The sequence below is a fragment of the Aethalodelphis obliquidens genome, unplaced genomic scaffold (assembly GCF_003676395.1).
Source record: "Aethalodelphis obliquidens isolate GAN/ISIS:26980383/991018 unplaced genomic scaffold, ASM367639v1 scaffold57, whole genome shotgun sequence".
Lineage (NCBI taxonomy): Eukaryota > Metazoa > Chordata > Mammalia > Artiodactyla > Delphinidae > Aethalodelphis > Aethalodelphis obliquidens.
Genome location: NW_020838001.1, coordinates 8,149,091 through 8,171,175, shown reverse-complemented (window position 1 = coordinate 8,171,175; position 22,085 = coordinate 8,149,091). Strand labels below are relative to the sequence as shown.

At 44.3% G+C, this 22,085-nt stretch overlaps 1 long non-coding RNA gene across 1 annotated transcript; it reads left to right on the top strand.

Annotated features, from left to right (window-relative positions):
* Positions 1 to 18,629: 18,629 nt before the first annotated feature.
* On the top strand, positions 18,630 to 21,605 carry LOC113609570 (uncharacterized). The gene is made up of 3 exons (XR_003428685.1): positions 18,630 to 19,378; positions 20,143 to 20,246; positions 20,889 to 21,605. It is a non-coding gene; the product is annotated as an uncharacterized LOC113609570 (long non-coding RNA).
* Positions 21,606 to 22,085: the final 480 nt, after the last annotated feature.

Genomic DNA, 22,085 nt, shown 5'->3' with positions numbered 1-22,085 from the left:
AGGCCAGAGTCTGAATCTTTCCTTGCTGAATGCGTTTCCTAGGGCTGTAACAAATCACCTTAAAACAACTTAAAACAGGCTTCCCTGGTGGCGCAGTGGTTGAGAGTCCGCCTGCCGATGCAGAAGACACGGGTTCGTGCCCCCGTCCGGGAAGATCCCACATGCCGCGGAGCGGCTGGGCCTGTGAGCCATGGCCGCTGAGCCTGCGCGTCCGGAGCCTGTGCTCCGCAACGGGAGAGGCCACAACAGTGAGAGGCCCGCGTACCACCAAAAAAAACAAAACAACTTAAAACAATATAAACTTATCTGCAGTTCTGGAGGTCAGACGTCCAATCCAGGCCTCCTCGGGCTAAACTGAAGGTGTTGGCGGGGCCGCGTTCTTTCTGGAGGTTCCAGGGGGAGAATCTGATTCCTCGCCGCGTTCCTTGGCCCCTGGCTCCTTCCCGCACCTTCAAAGCCAGCAACGCCGATCCCGCCATGACTTGTTTCTAGGGCCTCCCTCTTCCACTTTTAAGGACCCTGTGATTACATTGACCCCACCTGGATAATCTCAGGCTACCCTTCCTACTTTCAGCTGACTCCCTACTGTCCGCTGATGAGCAAGCTTAGTTCCATCCGCGACCTTTATTGCCCATTGCCATTCAAAGTAACAAGAGCCACAGGTTCTGGGGATTAGGCTACGGACCTTTCTGGAGAGCCACTAGTCTTCCAACTACACCCCCTGATGTTCAAGTCCGACTTCAACTCCCAACCTCTTCCCTCTCTTAAAATGGACCTGGGTTGGTAGTTCAGTTCTGAGATTCACAAGTATGATAACTACAGCAACAGCAACAATTACAGCGACCATATGTTGAGAACATGATGTAAAGCAGGCACTGGGGACACAAGGTCTCATTTGATCCTTCTGGGACCCCTGTGGAGTAGATATCATCATCCCATTATAGATGGGGAAACTGAGGCCCAGGCAGTCTAAGTAGCAGCCCAAGGTCGCTCAGCTTTTAAGTGGCAGATCCAAGATTGGCACCTAGTTTGTCTGACTTCGGAGTCTGTGGTCTTAACAGCAGATGTCTTAATAGCAAACCTCTACGACATCTCCATGTCACCCTTTCTCTGAGCAAAGATTTTACATGAGGATTAAAGGTAATGTCTGTCCAGTGCTTAGCACATAGTAGAACCCATGACATGGATTCAGGACTATTCAAAGATCATCCTGTTGCCTCTTTATGCCTGTCCTGAACCTTCCTTCCATCCATCCATCCATCCATCCATCCATCCACCTGAGGCATCTTTTAAAGTGGATTCAATGTTGTGTAATAGTTAGGATCTAGGTTCCAAGTTCAGACTACCACCTGGGTTCAACTTCTAGTTTCAGCTGCTTCCCTTTGGGCCCACAGCACCTCTGTAAGTCTCAAATTCTTCCCCATTTATAAAAACTGGCATGTAATCATATCTACCTTATCAAGTTATCAGGGGGATTAGAAGCAATCATGCATTCATATCACACATGGTAAACTATCATGATTAAGTCACCTCCGTGTGTCCACTACTGAAGCACGTAGTGTAAGGAAAGAAAGTATGATCTTCGTTCACAAGGATCCCTCTCTCTCTTTCTTACACACATACGCGTGCCAGTTAAAGGTGTAAAATGGGAAATTAGGAAGGACTTAACATAGGAGACCAAGACAGTTGATAAGATGGTTCTAATTTGTGGTTAGGAAATCTGTCAAGGACAAGGTCAATGTGTAGTCAGAGAGAGGAAGGATTCACTAAGAAAGAACGTAGAACGCAGGGTGAATCACACAGGCCGTCATTGCCTGCAGCCCTCGAGAGGCCCCTTGACCATGTTGCTGGGCTGTTTTAATTACCAGATATGATGGACCACAGTCTCTGCCTTGTATAGGATTCAGTTAATACTTTTCTTTAGATCGATCTACTACTTATTACTGCACAACTAATATTAATATTAAAATAATATTGTATTAATTAGTACTTATTACTACTTAACTACATTTATATCAAAAGGAAACTTTGTCATCTTAGTAAATGGGAGACTGATTCGCTTGCCACAGGTAGAAACTGTGAAAATAAAAACATGACTATTAAAGGTAATAAATAATTTTGTCCATACATCCCCTAATGTCATTCTGTATCCCACCAGCCATCGACATAACATCCTTGGGGGTGCACTGTTCTTAGGGAAAACACTGAGGATTCTGCACCTTTAGGTGCTGTTGCCTGAATTTCTGCTTCTCAGTTTCTTGTCATTAGGATAGGATGTCAATAAAAATAGCCACCACTATAGAAAAATGACTGAGCTGAGCAGTGTACACCCCATAGCTCATTCAGTTCTCTCAAAGTCTCCATAATGATGGCTGTTAACTGAGGTTGGATCTATGAGGAAACCGAGGCACAGAGAGGGGAAGCGGCTTTGCCCCGTCACACAACTCGAGGCTGCAAGAACAGGAATGTGCCACCAAGTCCATCTGTTTACACACTTGGGACTCTCGTGCCTCTTTATGGGGCAGAGAGCAATCAGAGCAGCTAATGCTTAGGAGGATGTACTGGGGGAAGAGAGGGGAGGATATCTATGGTTGCCTAGCATGGGACCCTCTTCTTAACACTTTTTCTGTGTTAGCTCATCCCGTCCTCACAGTGGACCTGTGATGGTGGTCTTATTGTGGTTCCCATTTTACAAATGAGCACGTTGAGGCACAGAACCTTTAATGAACCTGCAACTAGTCAGTGGTGAACCTGGATTGGGACCCAAGGGGTCTTGGTCCTGAGCCTCTGTCCCCACAATTTTATCAAGGCATCGTATAAACGGCATGACTGTTTATGTCACTGCCTGTGACAGTTTCCACTTTGCAACTGAACATTTATCAGTCGGCCCCAGGTCTTATCTAGCCCCTGCCAAGTCCCCCCCCTTGCTTGATTTCCTGTTTAAGGTAGAATTCAGATGACCTTGGTCTTCTAAGAAATTAACTTCCTCCCAGGAAGGTGCTCATCCATTCATTCGACATGGAGGCTGCCTGCCAGGTGCTGTGTTCTGTGTCACAGAAGCAAGAAAGCAGCTCAGGTGGGAGACAATCATATACACCCAAGATCCACACCCAGCACCAGTGTTTGCCAGCTGTGGGACTTTGGTTTTGAAACCCACCGAGCATCTGTTTCCACATCTGTCAAATAAGATTACTACAACTGCCCATAACTTTTTCTTTTTTCCATAATTTACTTTTTGGAGAGGATTTTTGAGGTGAGTGTTTACTTAAAAATACCTCCTCGATTCGTTCTATTCTGTTGAGTAGAGGAGTATCTCGATGCTTTCCCTATGTTTTCGTTTGTTTGTTTTGCTGATTGTAAAAGTAATACAGGCCCATAGTCCTATGTCCCAAAACCTAGAAACCAGGTGTGTCGTGTAAGCCAGATTCTTTGCAGATTTTTAGATATGTTTTGTTTACACTGAATATCAAATAACACATTAATACTTATTCAAACAAATGTATGAATAATCATACCACCTGGGACCATTAAAGCCCTCAAGTAAAGTCAGAGGAGTCCAGATTTGCTGTCAAATGAGCTCTGTGGATTTTGGAATTGTGGGTGAGAGACTATGAACAGGACCTGCCATGGTGGAAAATTTGGAAAAATACAATGATAATCAAATGATGTAACAAAATAATCATATTAACAAGAGATAACTACTGAAATTTCCATGTCTCTTTTCTAATTAATTGAATTATTCAACAATATTATTGCACACCTTTTATATGTTTAGGCCAGTGGTTTTCTACCAGGGGTGATTTTGTCTGCAAAGGACATTTGGCAATATCTGGAGACATTTTGGTTGTCACAACTGGCTGGATGGAGGGGTACTACTGGCATCTAGTGAGTAGAGGCCAGGGATGCTGCCAACTGTCCTACAATGCTCAGGGCAGGCCCCACAATAAAGAATGATCCAGCCCCAAATATCAGAAGTGCTGTGACTGAGAAACCTGCTCTAGGTTCTGGGCACACAACCAACACAACAATAAAAATAAATCTATTTACTATGTATTTATAAAATATACATATATACACACAAATATAAGCGTTTTACACATTTGCTATTCTTCAGTATATAGTTTTTAACTTATTGTTTCATGAACATTTTACAATATTCACAAAAACTCTTTAAACATGGGATTTTCATGCCTATTAAGTGTTCCTTCAGAAAAATGTGAAATTGTTTTCTTAGCCATTCCTTTATATTAAAATTGATTTTTTCATTTTTCCTATTTTTTAAAATAATACCATGATGAATATCCCTACATCCACATCATTGGTGTCATCTCTGATAATTTCATTAGATTCTAAGGCTTGGGACTGATTCTAGAAGTGAGGTGATTGAGTTGAAGGGTATAAACTTTAAAAATGCCTCGATGTGCATGATGAAATTGCTTTGCAGAAAGGTTGTCTCAAATTTTACCTAGCGTAGGAGTTTACATTTAAAAATCAGGAGTGTTAAAGATTAAATAACAAACATAGCTAGTACAAGCTACCAACAACACAGCTAGCAAATTCTGGTGACCAGAAAAGTCTTTCAGAGAGAGGGAAATAGTATGCTGGGTTCAAATTCAACTTGCCATTTGAACCTGAATGGATTGGGTATGTTTCCTTTCAGTCAGTCTCCTGGTACTCATTGTATTTTAATCATCCCAGAATGCAAACAGATTGGATGCAGTTCAAAGACTGGGCAACAAAACACAATTAAGAAGCACCTGACTTATGGGAAAAGATGAAAAGGGCTCAAAGTCTGAGAGTTGTGTGGCAGAAAACCCTGGAAGGAGGTGATCACCATTTCCAAGCATTGAAATTCAGTAAATAAAAGGCTAGAAGAGGAACTTCTTGGGGGGGGGGGCGGTTCAAAAGGTAATGGGATATATTTGAACAATGAAATCTCGAGAGGAAACTTCCTTGTGGTTCTCTATAAGCATCATCCGTTGAGGAAATGATAGAATTCCTTTGAAAGAGTTAGTAGGTGAAACAGTCAGGGAGATGTAGGCCAAACAGACGGTGTGATTTTATTCTCCAGTGAGTGTTTCATGAGAACTTAATACAGTGGGTAAGCTGCTCCCTTCCCCTGGGTTGAGCAAGGATATACAGTCTCTGCTATAAAACGCGGTGGAACAGGAACCTTTGATTTGAAGGGAAGAGAATTCACGTTTCATCTGAAGCTAAACTACAACAACAATAACATCATTTAAAGTACGGGGTTGGCGGGCTTCCCTGGTGGCGCAGTGGTTGAAAATCTGCCTGCCAATGCAGGGGACACGGGTTCGAACCCTGGTCTTGGAGGATCCCACATGCCGCGGAGCAACTGGGCCCGTGAGCCACAACTACTGAGTCTGCGCGTCTGGAGCCTGTGCCCCGCAACGAGAGGCCGCGATAGTGAAAGGCCCGCGCACCGCGATGAAGAGTGGCCCCTGCTTGCCGCAACTAGAGAAAAGCCCTCGCACAAAACGAAGACCCAACACAGCCATAAATAAATAAATAAATAAAGTAGGGGTTGGCAAATTTCCCGCAAAGAGACAGATTGCAAATATTTTTGGCTGTGTGGGTCTGTGTCAAAGGCTGAACTCTGCCTTGGTAGGCTGGAAGCAGTCATAGACAATATGTAAATAATGTGCACGGCTGTGTTTCAATAAAACTTTATTTATAAAAACAGACAGGGCTCAGGAAGCCTGGCTTGCTGACCCCTGATCTAGAGACTTGGGAAAGAGACCATGTAAAAGAGTAAGGAGGTTCTGAGAGATCTGGGTTCAAATCTCATCTGTACCACTTATTGGTTGTGTGACCCCAGGCAAGTTAATTAACCTCTCTGAACATCGCTTTTCTTGACTCTAAATGGACTAATTGGAGTCCCCACCTTATGAGTTTGTTCTCCGAATCAAATAGAACAACACTTGAGTAATGTTTCACATACTTATAGTATAAATACTATAATAAAAGAAAGGTAATAAAAAAGGATGCAGGTGTTGTTATAATTCTTATCTCATTGTATGTGGGTTTGTGTAACTGTTTTCTCCACTAAGTTTCTTTCTCCTGAAGTTCAAGGACCACATCTTATTTGAGCGTTCCAGTGCCTGTTGCCTTGGCACACAGTGGGTTTCTAGAAGCAGATGTGGATTTGGGTGCCCACGGTTTAGCCAGAGAAGGCGGCCGGAAGAAGGCAAGGGAGGGAAGCAGGACAGGGCAGGGGGAGGAGTTAAGCAGAGCTTTTTCTTAGCTGGAGTCTAAGCCCAATCCCACGGGGATCTAAAGTATACATGGCACCACAGTGTCACCTGGGGGCCAAGGGGCTGGCCCGTCACACCCTGGATGTGGGCTGCCCCGCGAAGGGGGAGGGACCATCTCCTAGGTGAGCTGGCGCCTGTTGTGCTGACGCTGCCGTCAGCATCACTGCAGCCGGGAAGGTGCTCTGCCCGTGAGCGAGACCTGAGGGAACACCGACAACCTTTCACACAGTGCCCAGTGATTGCTGGTTACGTAAATTATATTCTGAGGTGTGCTTTAACCACCCATGAAACACGGCTGCTTATAGGAAGAGGGAAAAGGGCAGGGTCGGGGTGACTAAGTCATCATCTGTCACTACAAGGATAAATTGTTTAGCTTAGAGGCTGAACCCAGGGATGGTGAGGACCTTGAGGATGATGTTCTCATTCTGCAGGGACAGGAAGTGGCTTCTTTCCCAGTGGCCTGTGGCATTTCCTTTGCCCAGAGGAGTGAGTGGTATCATCCAGATGATCCAACCCTGCGCTTGGCACGAACGGCAATGACATCACAGTTAACACCTGCCCAGGGTTCTGGCGTCTAGTGGGAGTGGGTGTCCTAGCTCTGACACTGTAGCTAGGTCACCCTGAGCCAGTTACTTGGCATTCCTAAGCCTCAGTTTCCTCATCTATAAAATGGGGATAAATAATATTTCCTTTAGAGGAAAACATAGGCAGAACATTCTATGACATAAATCACAGCAAGATCCCTTTTGACCCACCTCCTAGAAAAATGGAAATAAAAACAAAAATAAACAAATGGGACCTAATGAAACTTAAAAGCTTTTGCACAGCAAAGGAAACCATAAAAAAGACAAAAAGACAATCCTCAGAATGGGAGAAAATATTTGCAAATGAAGCCACTGACAAAGGATTAATCTCCAAAATTTACAAGCAGCTCATGCAGCTCAATATCAAAAAAACAAACAACCCAATCCAAAAATGGGCAGAAGACCTAAAGAGACATTTCTCCACAGAAGATATACAGACTGCCAGCAAACACATGAAAGGATGCTCAACATCATTAATCATTAGAGAAATGCAAATCAAAACTACTATGAGCTATCATCTCACACCAGTCAGAATGGCCATCATCAAAAAATCTACAAACAATAAATGCTGGAGAGGGTGTGGAGAAAAGGGAACCCTCTTGCACTGTTGGTGGGAATGTAAATTGATACAGCTACTGTGGAGAACAGTATGGAGGTTCCTTAAAAAACTAAAAATAGAGCTACCATACGACCCAGCAATCCCCACTACTGGGCATATACTCAGAGAAAACCATAATTCAAAAAGAGTCATGTACCACAATGTTCGCTGCAGCTCTATTTACAATAGCCAGGACATGGAAGCAACCTAAGTGTCCATCAACAGATGAATGGATAAAGAAGATGTGGCACATGTATACAATGGAATATTACTCTGCCATAAAAAGAAACAAAATTGAGTTATTTGTAGTGAGGTGGATGGACCTAGAGTCTGTCATACAGAGTGAAGTAAGTCAGAAAGAGAAAAACAAATACCGTATGCTAACACATATATATGGAATCCAAAAAAAAAATTGTTATGAAGAACCTAGGGGCAGGACAGGAATAAAGCTGCAGACCTACTAGAGAATGGACTTGAGGACATGGGGAGGGGGAGGGGTAAACTGGGACAAAGTGAGAGAGTGGCATGGACATATATACACTACCAAATGTAAAATCGATAGCTAGTGGGAAGCAGCCGCATAGCACAGGGAGATCAGCTCGGTGCTTTGTGACCACCTAGAGGGGTGGGATAGGGAGGGTGGGAGGGAAGGAGACGCAAGAGGGAAGAGATATAGGGATATATGTATATGTATAGCTGATTTGCTTTGTTATAAAGCAGAAACTAACACACCATTGTAAAGCAATTATACTCCAATAAATATGTAAATAATAATAATAATATTTCCTAATTCATAGGTTTTTTTGTGAGGATTAGAGTTAATTCTTATAATATTTTGTAAGCATCAAGTGTCTGGCACCTAAGGAACGTTTAATATATGGTAAAAAAATTTTTTTCTTTTCTTTGTTGTGGTGGTATTTTTTGTTTGTTTTTGTTTTGTTTTATTTTGAGAAATAGTATTGTCCAGCTCATCGTTTCTCCGTTGTTATTTGCACATTACTATGGATTTTTGCCATATCTGTTACCACCTGCACTTATTTTTTATTTAATATATATTAACTGACTCTAAAAAAAAAAAATCCTTAAACACTATAAACTTGCAAATAAGACCAGTGCAATAATGGTTCAGATAAACTAGTGCCTGCCACATGGTAAGTTTGCTATAAATGAGAGCCACTGTCACCATCAACAACGATGTTGAATGACTGTCAGTTTTGCCCCGTTTCATTCCTGCCTTTTAGAATCAACTCTCTTTCGTTCCCTCCACTGAAAGAGGTCACACCTTCGATCCTGCGTGAGCTCATCGACATGTTCTTATAGTGGCTGTCTTTGTTAGGAATTCTCTGCATAATATCAGGGGATTTTTTTTTTTTCCTGTTAAATAACTTGGACTCTGACAGATTACAGGGAAGTGGTTACTCAGAGCAGAGTGCCCGCGACAGATTAGAGGGAGAAGTGGAAATTCCCTTCTTTGCCTAAAATAACTGGAACTGGACCATGACAGTATAAGCTTTGTCCAGACTTGATATCCTTTCCAAGTGAATTTGGTACAGAAATACTCACCAACATATGGTGGTAGTTCTCACTGACAGGCTAGAAGAAGTTTAGCCCTTCTGTGTTTGCAGCTAAAAGGGCCATTGTTAAGGAGCAAGGAGTCCCAGAGGGGTGAAATGTAAATAGGTGGACATGGTAATACTGGATTCACCTGACTTCTCTCTGCCCCTTACCCACTCTTTTTCTTTCCTATCACACACAAAAAATCGCATTCCAGAAAGAGACCTGCTCCCCATTTATTTCATTGTTTTTATGGCAAGTCTGTTCATGACAGCCTCCCGGACACTCCCAAGCAGATTCTGAGGAAACGAGAGTAGGAAATGCACAGATTCTTACAGTGGAGCAGGGTTCAGAGTGGCTAAGTCAGGACGAGTATCTGTGAGTTCAGCTTCCGTAGCAGCTTTAATCCCATGCCTTGAGCTGGGTCAGAAGGTCCATAATTCGAACGAGGACAGGTGTTCAGCCAGGGTCCGACTCAGGATGAAAAGATCTGGGATTTGGTTTGGATGAATATCCTAACCCTGAACGATGATTCTGACTATTGTAAACTTAAAAAAAAAATAGACTGGGCAGGATCTCAAGAAGTACTTCACTCTGTTGTCTTGTTGTTTTTTTTTTAATTTTATTATCATTTACAAAAATGTATTAAAGCCTAAGTGTGGGGAGGCAGGAATGAAAGTGGGAAGTCATACATCAGCTTTTTATTTAGGCTGCAAGAAATTCTGTTATTGCCGGTTATGTTAGCCAATGCTAATGTTTTCTCAAGCCCTGAAGTCTACTGCACATGATTTATTAAGATGAAACGCCATGTCAGGGAAAATTTCCTTCTAAAGGAAGGAGGCAGAGTGGAAAGGTCATTTTGACTCATTTTCCTGGCTGAGAGCTTGGTCTGTGGGCTCTGTGGACTCAGCCCCGGCAGCAGGGCCTCCCCGCCCACGGTTTCAGGAGGGAAGCGCTCAGGGCCGGCTTTGGCACCGTCCGCAAAAGGAAGCGCAATGCTTCTGGTAGCTAGCAGAGTGGCAGGTGGGACTTCAGAGCTCACTCAGCCTTTTCTGTCTCTGTCCTCTTTTCTCACATCCTTCCATCAATGCAGAGACGTTGCATCGTTCTGCTCATTGAATATATGCATTACTCAAACTCTGTGATCCAATGTGGCCAGGGATGGTCACAGGTGAGAGAGCAAACAGTAATGTTTGTGACACTGGTGATGGTGGTTCCAGCTCTCAAGGGAGCTTGAGGTGGGAGGACATGCCTGTTCTTCCTGTAGGAAGGGAGAGCTCTCTTGTTCTTTGGTGTGTAAACCTGGTTTACAGATTCACAATGTTTTCTTAGACCATGGTTCCTAAAGGTAAGCCAGCTATTGTGTCTGGTGTCCAAAGACATAAGTCATCTCTCTACTCCAGCGTAAACTTACATGAATGCCTAGGGAGACCTAGGAGAGCATCGGCGGGTCAGTCTGGTTTGTAATGGTAAACAACTGGTTACACACGAAATGGCCAGTTAAGAGAGAATGTATTCTGGACTGGGTACGTGCCTCAAGTATATGGTCAGTGAGGTTCTTACCTGGGACTTTTGTTAGAGGTATTGGGAAAGGTGCGTGTATGCATGTGTGTTTCCTTTGGACTCACCAGCCATGAGGATCATCTAGGCCTAAAGCTACAGATGATAACTTTATATTCATATGGAGAGAGTCTACCTGAAAATAACGCCAACACAGAGGAAAAGAGAGCCAAGAAAGGGAGAATGGCCCACTCCTGCTGCTAACTGCCTTAGACACCTGGATCCAGCTATGCCTGAAGTCGACAGTACATTTGGATGCGTCAGTTACATACAATGATAAATTCCTTTTTATTCTTAAAGCAGATGGAGTTATGCTGCTTCCACTTGCAACGGCAGTAGTCTTGCTATTACATCATCCTCCTTCTGATCTGAACTCTAAATGGATATGTAAATATTTACCTTGACTAATGACCAAATTTTGCAACAGAGAAAATCCACTAATCCAAGAATCAAGTGCTAGGGCTTATCTATATGCAAGGATGGACTTTCATTTTAAGAAACTGGGCAGCTTCAACCGTAGAAAATTTGTCTAAGGGGAAGCAAAAAACTATTCTAATTGCTACTGAATAGTCATTTTAGGCATAATTTGGGACCAGTCAATGCTATCAAACGTTGATATCTGTGATAAGCACAAAGGACTTCTTTAACAATCAGTTTTCATCCCAGAAGTATAAAGTCACCCTTTGGGTCACTGGTTGGCTAATAGTTCTTTTTGCCACTTTGGGTCGGCTATTCAAACAGATTTTGAGTTTATGACAAACACACTCCTAGATATCTGTCCCTTATGATCGTCTATGTAATGCCCTCTGGCACGTGGGATGTTGCCTTTTAATCTAGTGGCTTGAGCATAGCCAGGTGCCCATTTCCCTTGGCTGCTCGCTGAGTGAGTGCTGATTTCACCATCAGGGCCTAAGCCTTTGACTTGTTTTTCTTGCAGAGATAATGTTTCATGCCAAGTCATCCACAGAACAGCATGCAACCAGGGATGAGGCTGTGTAGAGATGCAAAAGGGAAATTGTGTAAAAGCCAGTTGCAGAAACACTACCTCCTGTTAGAGCTTGTGCCTGAGAAGACTGTCTCTCTTTCTCAGCCTTCCAGAGAGCTGTGTACCCCCAGGGAGTGAGTATGATGGGGAGTCTAAGAATGTGGACACTACACAGGTATGGGACCCAGGACCACAGAGAGTCTGGGAGAGGACCAGGCTGTGCCTACTTGATGAGACTTCTAGCATCTCAAGAAATAAAAATAAAGAATTGCGGAAACAAGGGTTACCAAAAATTATGAAATATTTTCAGTGTCTACACTGAATAAAATAAGAACTTGAATACATACACTGATTACTGTTCACTGCAATGACGTTGGGCTGTATACAGGATTATAGGATTTATAAGACACCATATCTTAGAATGAACTATATAAGCAGCATGATCTGTGGATGGGACACAAGTATAAAGGTGAAGCCCTATTACTACATCCCTGTGAAGGCCTGCAATATTTTTGGAGATGACATCAGAAGATCACTATAAGGCCTGGGTCAAATGTCCCCTAGACCCCTCACTGCCAGCCCTACTACATGACATTCAAATTAATTTTTAAAAATGATTAAATTGTGTCTTGTGCCTCTTGCTTTCTTAGACCTGGACATGAGGGCATTGTGAAGAAGCAGAACCATCACCTGATGGGGACCCAAAAGAATTCAATGCTTGCTCTATGGCTTTGCCCCAACCAGCTGTGTGACCTTGGGGAAGTCACTTAACCTCTCTGGATTTCCCCATCTATAAAAATGCAAGCGTTGGATGAGGGCCTTACAAGTTCCTTCTCAAACTTTATGATTATACCAGTTCCATGTGAAGAGTCTAAGTACTAGGGGTAGCATAGTGGGGAAGAAAAAACCAACACTCCACACAGATTCAGCCCTTGTCTGTGGAGTGGGGGATGAGGATAGGGAGGGGTGTGTGTGTGTGTATGTGTGTGTGTGTGTGTGTGTGTGTGTGTGTGTGTGTGTGTGTTGACAGTCAACAAAAATGATACTATACAATGTCAGAGAGGGCAAATGCCATGAAGAACACAGCAGTAAAAGGAGATGGAGAGAGGTCAGGGAAGGCCTCTCTGAAGAGATGACCATTAATGCTTTCCAACTGATTTGATATTCTTTTAGCAAGACTCTAAGAAAGGATGTGCCATAGAGGTGGGTGGAGGACTCAGTGGGCAGAGGGGCCATTGAAGGATCTAATGACACAGGAAATGACTCCTTGGTGACTCAAGAATAGAAGGGAAACAAGAGAAAGGAGAGCAGTGATGATCAGAACTGGATTCCCGTAGCACTTCTGAGTGTGCCGTCAGGCAGGGTTGGATTTGAATCCCAAATCCAACCACTTACCAACTGTGTGACCTTCTATCCCCCGCACTGGTCTGATCTTCAGCCTCATCTGTAAGAGGGAAGTAAGAAGAAGCCCTGCCCTGTGAGGGTGAAATGGAATAAAGTCTCCAAAGAGCTGAGCCCAGGACCGGACACAGTAATAAATGCCCAACCTATAATTAGTGTAGTGCTTGCTAATACTTACTGAGCATCTGCCAGGTCATACTTAATATGGATGACTTCCTCTTGCCCTCCCCCAAACAAGCCTAGGAGGCAGGCATTGCAATGATCCCATTTTACAGATGAGGAGGTCAAGGTCAGTGACTGGGCCAAGGCATGAACATTAGTCATCATTATTATTTGTCCTCTGGCAACACCAGAGGAGGTTATGGTGACCCAGCAGCTTAACAAGAACGTCAGCGTCGACAGGCAACAGCTGCTGAGGCTAGCACTCTTCCGCAGGTGGAAAGTGAATAAATATCACATCTGACAGAAATACATTTTTTTTTCATCCAACATGCTTGTATTTTATTGAGGTATAATTTACATACAACGCAATGCACCCATGTTAAGTCTGGTTTTGAATTCTGACAAGGCATACAGCCCTATAACCATCACTACAACCTTGGCAATGCCTGGTTTGCTCTCTGTCTCTATAGCTTTGCCTTCTCTAGAATTTCATATAAATGGATCATATACTTCTTTCCCTGAACATGTTTTTGAGATTCACCTGTGTTCTTGAGCATATTAGTAATTCCTTCCTTGATGTTGCTGTGTGATAGTCCCTCACAGGAATGTATAACAATTTGTTTATTCATTCGTCAGTGGATGGACATTTGGGTTATTTCCAGTTTGGGGCTATTATAAATAGAGCTGTCATGAATGACTGAACACGAGTTTTCGTGTAGACGTGTGCTTTTATTTTTCTTCGGTAACGCCTTGGAGTGGGATTGCTGGGTCGCATGCTAAGTGTATGTTTCACTTTATAAGAACTACCAAACTGTTTGACAACGTGGCTGCACCATTTTGCATTCCCATCAGCCCTGTGTGGAAGTTCCAATTGCTCCAGATGCTGGCTGACAGCTGGTATTATCAATCTTTAAAATTTTAGCCTAGAATGCGGGTGTGTGGTAATATCTCATTGTGATTTTAATGTGCATTTCCCTAATGACGGATGATATTGAATATCTGTACATGTGCTTATTTGATATTCTTTCTTCTCTGGTCAAGTGTCTGCTTAAACATTTTCCCCATTGAAAAAAATTGTCTTCTTATTACTTATATATCTAGAATACAGGTATTCTTGATCTATTCTACTGCAGAGTCAAGCCTTTCATCAGCTATATGCTTTGCAAATATTTTCCCCATTTGTAACTTGATTTTTCATTTTGTCAATAGGGTCTTGAAGATCAAAAGTTTTTAATTTTTATGAGGACTAATGTATCCATTTTTTTTCTTTTATATAGATGATCTTGTGTCCTAAGAAATATTTGCCTAACCCAAGGCCATAAAGATTTTTCTCCTGTGTTCTTTTAAAAGTTTTATAAGTTTCTCTCTCATATTTAGGTCTATTAGCTCTTTGGTCCATTTCAAATGAATATTTCATGTATACTGTGAGAAAAGGGTCAAGGTTCATTATTTTTTGTTATGGATATCCAATTGTTCAGCATCATTTGTCGAAAAGATTACCATTTTCCCGTTAAGTTGATGCCTTTTTTATAAAATCAACTGATCCTATTTGTGTGGGTATATTTCTGGATGTTCCACTGATCTACAAATCTCTCCTTACATCAGTAAAAACTCTCTCTTGGTTACTGTAGCTTTATAGTAAGTCTTGAATTCAGGTACTTGAAGGCTTCCAATTTTGTTCTTCTTTTCAACGTTCATTCATGGAGTGCCAGCTGTGTATCCAGTTCTGCTCGTTTATTCACTGATTCATTCAAGAAAAATTCTAGAGTGTCTATTATGCCAGGCTCGGCTTTAGGTGCTGGGATACAGTGGTGATAAAAATATACACACTCCTTGCCCTCATGGAATTTACAATCTATTGGAGGTTGGGGTTGGGGAGTTGGAGTGATAGAAATATATGTAGATTATATTTGTCAGATATATACTGTGTGTGTGTGGTCAGAGAGTAATAAGTGCTATGAAGAAAAATAAAGGAAGGAGGAGAATGTGGAGGGAAGGGCTCTCTGAGGAGGTGAGGGTAACCCCAAAAGAAGGGTGGGGTCATGGAGCATAGTCTCTTTATAAAGAGCAGAAGCGAAAAGAAGTGCCCAGAGACTGAGCAGAGTGGGAGATGTTTAGATAAGGTTTCTGCACTATATTTGTACGGAGTTTTAAAAGAAATCCACTTGGTGGTCATTTCTATGATAAATAGAGAGAGCTGGACAACAGTTGAGACTGACATGATCTTGGAAGATGAAGACAGTTATGTGAAGCACTGGATAAGAGTTTTCCAGGAGAGGGAACAGCAGATGCAAAGACCCTGAGTTAAGAAAGGGCTTGGCGTGTTCGAGAACCAGAAAGCAGGCTAACGAGGGGGAGTCTGAGATGAAGCCCAATAAATGAAAGAGACCAGGGAATTTCCTGGCGGTCTGGTAGTTAGAACTCCACGCTTCCACTGCCGGGGACCTGGGTTCTATCCCTGGTCAGGGAACTAAGATCCGGAAGCCACGTGGTACAGCCAAATTAAAAAAAAGAGAGAGACCAAATGCTTACAGGGCTTCGTGAGCCAGAGGTTAAGAGTTTGGATTTTATTCTAAGGGGGCAATGTATACCACCGGGACGCTCTAAGTAGAGGGAGTGTTTCTGTGTGTACTGCAGTGTAACTTAGTGGGTCCTGAGAAACCATTGGGGTGTGGCTGTACCATCCGGCAGCTTCCTGTAAACCCCCTAATCTGGGAGAGTTTATGAAAATATTCAGGAATGCACCTCACATTTTGACTGTTGAATTATCTTGGGTGCAAACAGGAACGCTTCATTTTATTAGTATGAGGTATGAGCTTTGATGTATGGGGGTTGGGGTGTGTGTGCGTGTGTTTGGAATTCTTAATCTTCATGAGTTATGAAGTATATTTCTACATTTCAACTAAACGAACACTGTTTATTCTTTATAGCCTTTCTCTGTCTCCAGCTTTTAAAACACTGTTTACTTGAAAATAATTTCAAACTTACCCACCAAGTTGCAAATATAGAAATAATACAGATTACCTGTATACCCTGTATCATATTTACCTATTAATTTTTAAATAATTTTTTAAAAAATTATTTTATATATTTATTTTTGGCTGCATTGGGTCTTCGTTGCTGTGTGCGGGCCTTCTCTAGTTGCGACGAGCGGGGGCTACTCTTCGTTGCATTGAGTGGGCTTCTCATTGCAGTGGCTTCTCTTGTTGCGGAGCACAGGCTCTAGGCGCACAGGCTTCAGTAGTTGTGGCTCGCGGGCTCCAGAGCGCAGGTTCAGCGGCCGTGGCTCACGGGCTTAGTTGCTCCGTGGCATGTGAGATCTTCCCTGACCAGGGCTCGAACCCATGTCCCCTGCATCGGGGACATGCATCTTAACCACTGTGCCACCGGGGAAGCCCCTAATATTATTAATATTTTACTCCATTTACTTGATTGTTCGGTTTCTCTCTCTCTCTCTCTCTCCGCCCCCCGCCACACACACACAAACTTTCTTCCTGAACCATCTGTGGCTGTTACATTCATCATGGCCCTTTTCTCCTGAATATTCCAAGTATGTATTTGCTAAGAATGGGGATAATCTCTCACACAGCCACAGTAGATTTAACAACTTCATACATTTATCCTGATACAACTCTTTAATTTATCATCCCTATTCCAGTTTCATCAGTTAGCCTGTGCTGTTGCTTTTGACATTCCCCCCCGCCAGTACAGAGTCCTGTCTAGGGGCAGGGTTCGCATTTAATTGTCATGTTCTTTTAGCCTCCTTGGATCCAGAAAGTTTCCACAGTTTTTCTTTGTTTTTTGTGAGATTAGCATTTTTGAAAACCACCATCCTTCCCCTGACTGCTACCCCATTATAACAGAATGTTCCTCAAGTTGTGTTTGTCTGATTAGGTATAGGTTATGCATTCTTGGCTGGAATGCAGAGCAGAGAAGATGCTCTTTCCTCAGGATATTATCTCTGGAGGCACATGATGTCCACCCGTCTGTCATTGATAATATTAAATACCCACAACCTTTTATCCGACATTTGTGGATGACATGAGGTGGAGGAAGGGGGAAGAGAGTTGAAAAACAAGGAGGCATATGACTCAGCATTAGTTAAGTTTCTGAGTCATCTGTGTTGCTGATTTAACCACTCCAGGTAAGGTTTTGTATAATCACAAGGGACACACACACACACACTCTCACACACCCAAGCTCTGTTCCACTTTGCATTTTTTTAGCTACCACCAAAGTCCGGTTTCAGCACATGGGACACTGGAAGAAATAATGTGGAGAGATTTTAAAATTCTGCATTGCAGCATTCCATATAATCATTACTTCCTAATAATTCCTTGGGTCTTAAAGGAGGTGGTCCCATGGCTGAGAGTTTGTGGGCACCAGCCAAGCGTGTGTATTAGCTTCAAGCAGTGGTTTTCAGCCCCACACATTATGTTCTCCTGGGTGCATTTAATAACCAGTGCTGGGCAGACCTCACCCCAGATCAACTGAATCAGAACCCGTGAAGGTGGGGCTCAGGGATGGAAGAGTTTTAAGACAAAGAACCCCCAAGATAAAGAACCACCGGCTTAAAGGTATGATTCTGGAGCTTCAATGATCCCCTAAGGTCTTTAACTTTGGGTCAAGTGCTCCCTTTAATAGCTAAAGTGTATTGAGGCCTTACTGCATGTGATGGACATCCATATATTTTGTTTACAGAGTATCCACTTTCCCTTCTTTGAGTAAAAAGCTCCCTCATTTTCCTTTGACTAACACCACCCCAACTTGCAGCTCATGTGGGTTTTGGGGGCCTTACCCTGAATCCTGTCTTCAGGGATGGACATTAGTACCTAGGCTTGGCAAATTGATCTGTTCACGAATGGTCTAAGTTAGTTAGATGAGACCTGAGCCAAGACTTTTGCTGGAATTATTGGCAAAGAGGTGTTTTATTTCCACTGGGGCTTATAGCTGAGAGAATGTTAATGTGAAGTTACCAGAGTTACTTGGTCCAAGAGTACCAAGTTACTCTTGGATAGGTCCCCTATCCAAGGGGGGACCTCGGAAAGGGGACCCGTCCAAGAGTGAGGCCAACATAGAAGAAAGCAGAAAAAGAGATGAACTTGGTGGATATTGGTTTGAGCCTCAGTCCTGGATCCAGCCATGCCTGAAGCTATCAGCTCTTAGATCTTTAAGTTATGTGAGCCAATAAATTCCTATTTTGCTTAAGGCAGTTTGAGTTGAGGTTTAAGAAGCAGGTAAGACAAATCTCAGCTATGAGGACCCCATAACTTGACCTAAGGTGGAAAGTAATCAGAGGCAGGAAAGCCTTAGAGAGGGAGGAGAGTCCAAACACTGGTCCTCTGGCCTGTGGCTGTGGGGTGTCACAATCACCCAGCTTCCCTGGGCTCCGGCTTCCTTCTCAGTGGGGCAGGGGTTGGGGGGTTGGGATAATAAAATTCAAGAAGGCATCTGGGGACTTCCCTGGTGATCCAGTGGTCAAGACTTCATGCTTCCACTGCAGGGGGAGCAGTTTCGATCCCTGGTTGGGGAACTAAGATCCCACTTGCCACATGTAGTGCCCCCCCCCCCCAAAAAAAAGGCATTTGGAGAGTTGGTGGAGCAGGAGATGTGGATGTTTCTGAAATGAAAACCGTGCTTCCTTTGGCCTCTACTTCATCTGCTCTGTTTGGGGGTATGTGCGAGCAGGACACGGCAGGAGATCTGGGCTCCTATTCAGAAGGCCACTTTCTCTGCCTCCCCTGTCCCTGTCCCTCTCCTGTCACCCAGCTTAGGCAGAAGCCATCACGCCATCATCCTTTCCCCTGTTGCATGGTGTACGTCCTCCACCCTAGCCCTCACCCTCCTGGCCTGCTGTGTTGTTGTCAGTTTAGATGACCCATAATCTGACAGTAGAGCCCATCTCCCCAGCCCCAGATGAACTCCAAAAGAAAAATGTACTAAACCATAAAATAGAATTCTATTTCCTGACACGACACGCAACACTGTATGCTACAATTATTTCCTTTTGAGATGTTCTCTTTCTTTCTTGGGGGGGGGGTGAACCCCTTCTTCGCTAGAGCCGCGACCATGTGATCGGTTGCCCACTGAGAAAACTTGAGCTGATTGTGCATGAGCACAGGCCAAAGCACCTGCCCGCTAGTCAGCCCACCAGCCCCGGAGGTGGGTACCACCCAGTGATCCCTGGTTTCCAGATGAAGAATGGAGACGCAGAGAGGAGGTGATTTGTCCACGGTCACAGAGCTACTCAGCTCTGCAGGTAGGATGTGATGCCCGGTCTAGGTCTAGCTCTCTTAATCTCCCGTGTGTTTGTCTGTCTCTCTCATCTATTAATCTATCTATCTATCTGTTTCATCTGTTGTCTCTAATCAATTGTCTATCTAGTTATCTATCTATGCATCCATTTATCTATCATCTATTTATCTCCTATCTATCAGTTCTCTCTCCGTCATCTATCAATGTATCTTTGTCTCTTACACCTGACTTTGAGCTTACCCAGGCCTGGTGGTACGTTTTCTGTAGAGTGACCTTATTTGTCACCCAAGCAAGCACACTTGGGGAACAGAAGGACGTGCCCTTAGCACTGAGGCGAACACGGGCGCTGCCCCAGGCACCCTCACCATGCCAGGTGGGGCAGTGACCGGGTATTTCTTTCTAAACCTAGCTCATCATAAGGGCTCCATAAAGGTGTGTTGAGTGTGTTTTATCAACAGTATGGGAGGGGTGGTAAGTAAAGAGCATTTGTTCTATTCAAAGAGAAACTGAATCACAAAGCCCTGACTTACAAAGTCACAGAGAGGAAGTCGCAGGTGAGGCAGGGCCAAACCTCTCCCGCAGGACTCCTCGGTTCAGGGGACACAAGGCTCCCTCCGTCAAGCACCTGTGCTCAGAAGCCAAGCTCTAGCCTCCTGGAGGGAGCTCGTGGCAAAGAAATAATAAACTAGCACTCGCTGCAGTTCACTGAATCCATGCCATGAGCCTTCCCGAAGCCCTTTACCTGCACCGTCCTACTTATTCCTTAAGGAAGGCGCAATTATTCCAAAAAAGGACACTGAGGATGCCGCCGACAAATTGCCCAGCAACTAGAGCCCAGGAGCCCAGCTGCAGGCTTGTCTTCTTCCCAGAAGGTACAACAGAGTAGTCCTGGGGGTTTGCCACGAGAAGCCCTTTCAAAAAGTTGTCTGGGAATCTTGAAAAGAGCAGTGAACGTCCATTTAGAAAGGAGCTTTTGAACCTCCTATGTTCGAGGTACCAAAACAGGAAAAAAATAACCCAAACCCAAACTTGCCTCAGCACCTCACCCCTTAGATACAGAAAAATAAATCACAAACTATGCTAAGTAATGAATTACGAACACTGCCCAGAGCAGACATCAGATCAGCTGGGACTCCAGCCCCCTTCCGTGGGGAGAGCGGAAGACGCCAGCAGAGAATGCTGCCGGAAGAATAAGGAGAGAGATGGGGGGTGGGGGGGACGGAGAGAGAACGAAACAGAAACTGGAAAAGAGGGAGTGGGGGGGAGAAACAGAGATTGAGAGGGATATTGGTGGAGGAGAGAGAGGGAGAGAGAGAAATGGGGGAGGAGGAGATAGAGACAGGAGTAGAAAAAGAGATTGAAAGAGAGGGAGATGCTAGATGACAGACGGACAGATAGATACTGAAATGCGGCCTGATGGTGCAGGGAGGGGCAGCTAAGCAACTTGTATACGGGTCCACCTCCGGTCCCTGCAGCCACCCCTTTCCAGTTCCCACCATTTTGTTCCCTGGCAGGGGTGTGAGATGCAAGACTGTTTCCAGGGCGCCCCCAAAGGGCAAAGCCAGCATCAGCGGGGAGCTCCTGGGGGCGGCCCGCTAGCCCCCCAGGCCTGGCCCAAGGGGCGGCACGGATTGAAGGGAAGACGGTTTGGACCTCCTTCCTTAGTTCTGCAAAATGGTGTCTGCGCCACGGACACGGGGGCTGCGGTGTTGCGTCCGCGGGGGCGAGTGTGCGGTTCCCTACGAGCCGCCTGCCGCCCCAACGGCTCTCATCTCCACGTTTGGATGACATGTCCTTAAAGTGACCTATATTATCTGGCACCTCGGATTGCTACTCACAAAAAAAGTAACACTGGAAGAAAAAAAAAATCCCCAACGATTGTGTAAATATTCCTTACAGAGAAGAGTAAACTCAGGTGCCCTCTGCTGGGCGAGACAGGTAGGGGCCAAGGCCAGGAGGGAAGGCAGCTGGGGGCGGGGCCTGAGTGCGGAGGTCCCTGGCATAGAGGCGGGGCCTGGCGGCCGCGGTGGGCAAAGCCTGCCTCCCCATCTCCCATTCTTGTGTGACCCACCGGCAGCCTTCAGGGCAAATGGGGCCAAGCTGAGGTCTTTGGGGCATGGGGAACGAAAAACCAAAACCGAAACTGCTTACGAGCAGATCATTCACTTTGGGAGAACTGACAATTTCTTCACTGGGATTTTCTTTTTTCCAATAAATATTGTTGGATTTGACAGGTGCGAGAGAATCAGGAAAAAAGGCAAGGGGCTTGCTGACACTGCCAACTTTTTCATCAAAGCAAAGGGCTTGGGGTCTCAGCGCAGCGAAGTCCTGCCAAAGACTGGCGTAGGGAGGCTGCCAGGAGGTGGTGGCCAAGTTCATTTCCATTCTTAAATTATTATTTATGCCTTGAGAATAAAAGAAGGTGCTATTACTGATTACAGCTGGTCAATAGGTGTAATCCAGGAGTGTCCCAGGCAAGTCAGACTCTCTAGCCCAGCATTGTCCAACAAGAACGTTCCATGATGATAAAAATGTTCTAGATCTGTGCTGCCCAACAGGGTAACATCAGCCCCACGTGGCTATTGAGCATTTGAGATGTGGCCAAGGCAACCCAGGAGACAAATTTGTAGCTTCCTTTACCTTTTGTTAATTTAAATGTATTGATTTTTTTAATTTTATTTTTCCGCATGCGGGATCTTAGTTCCCAGACC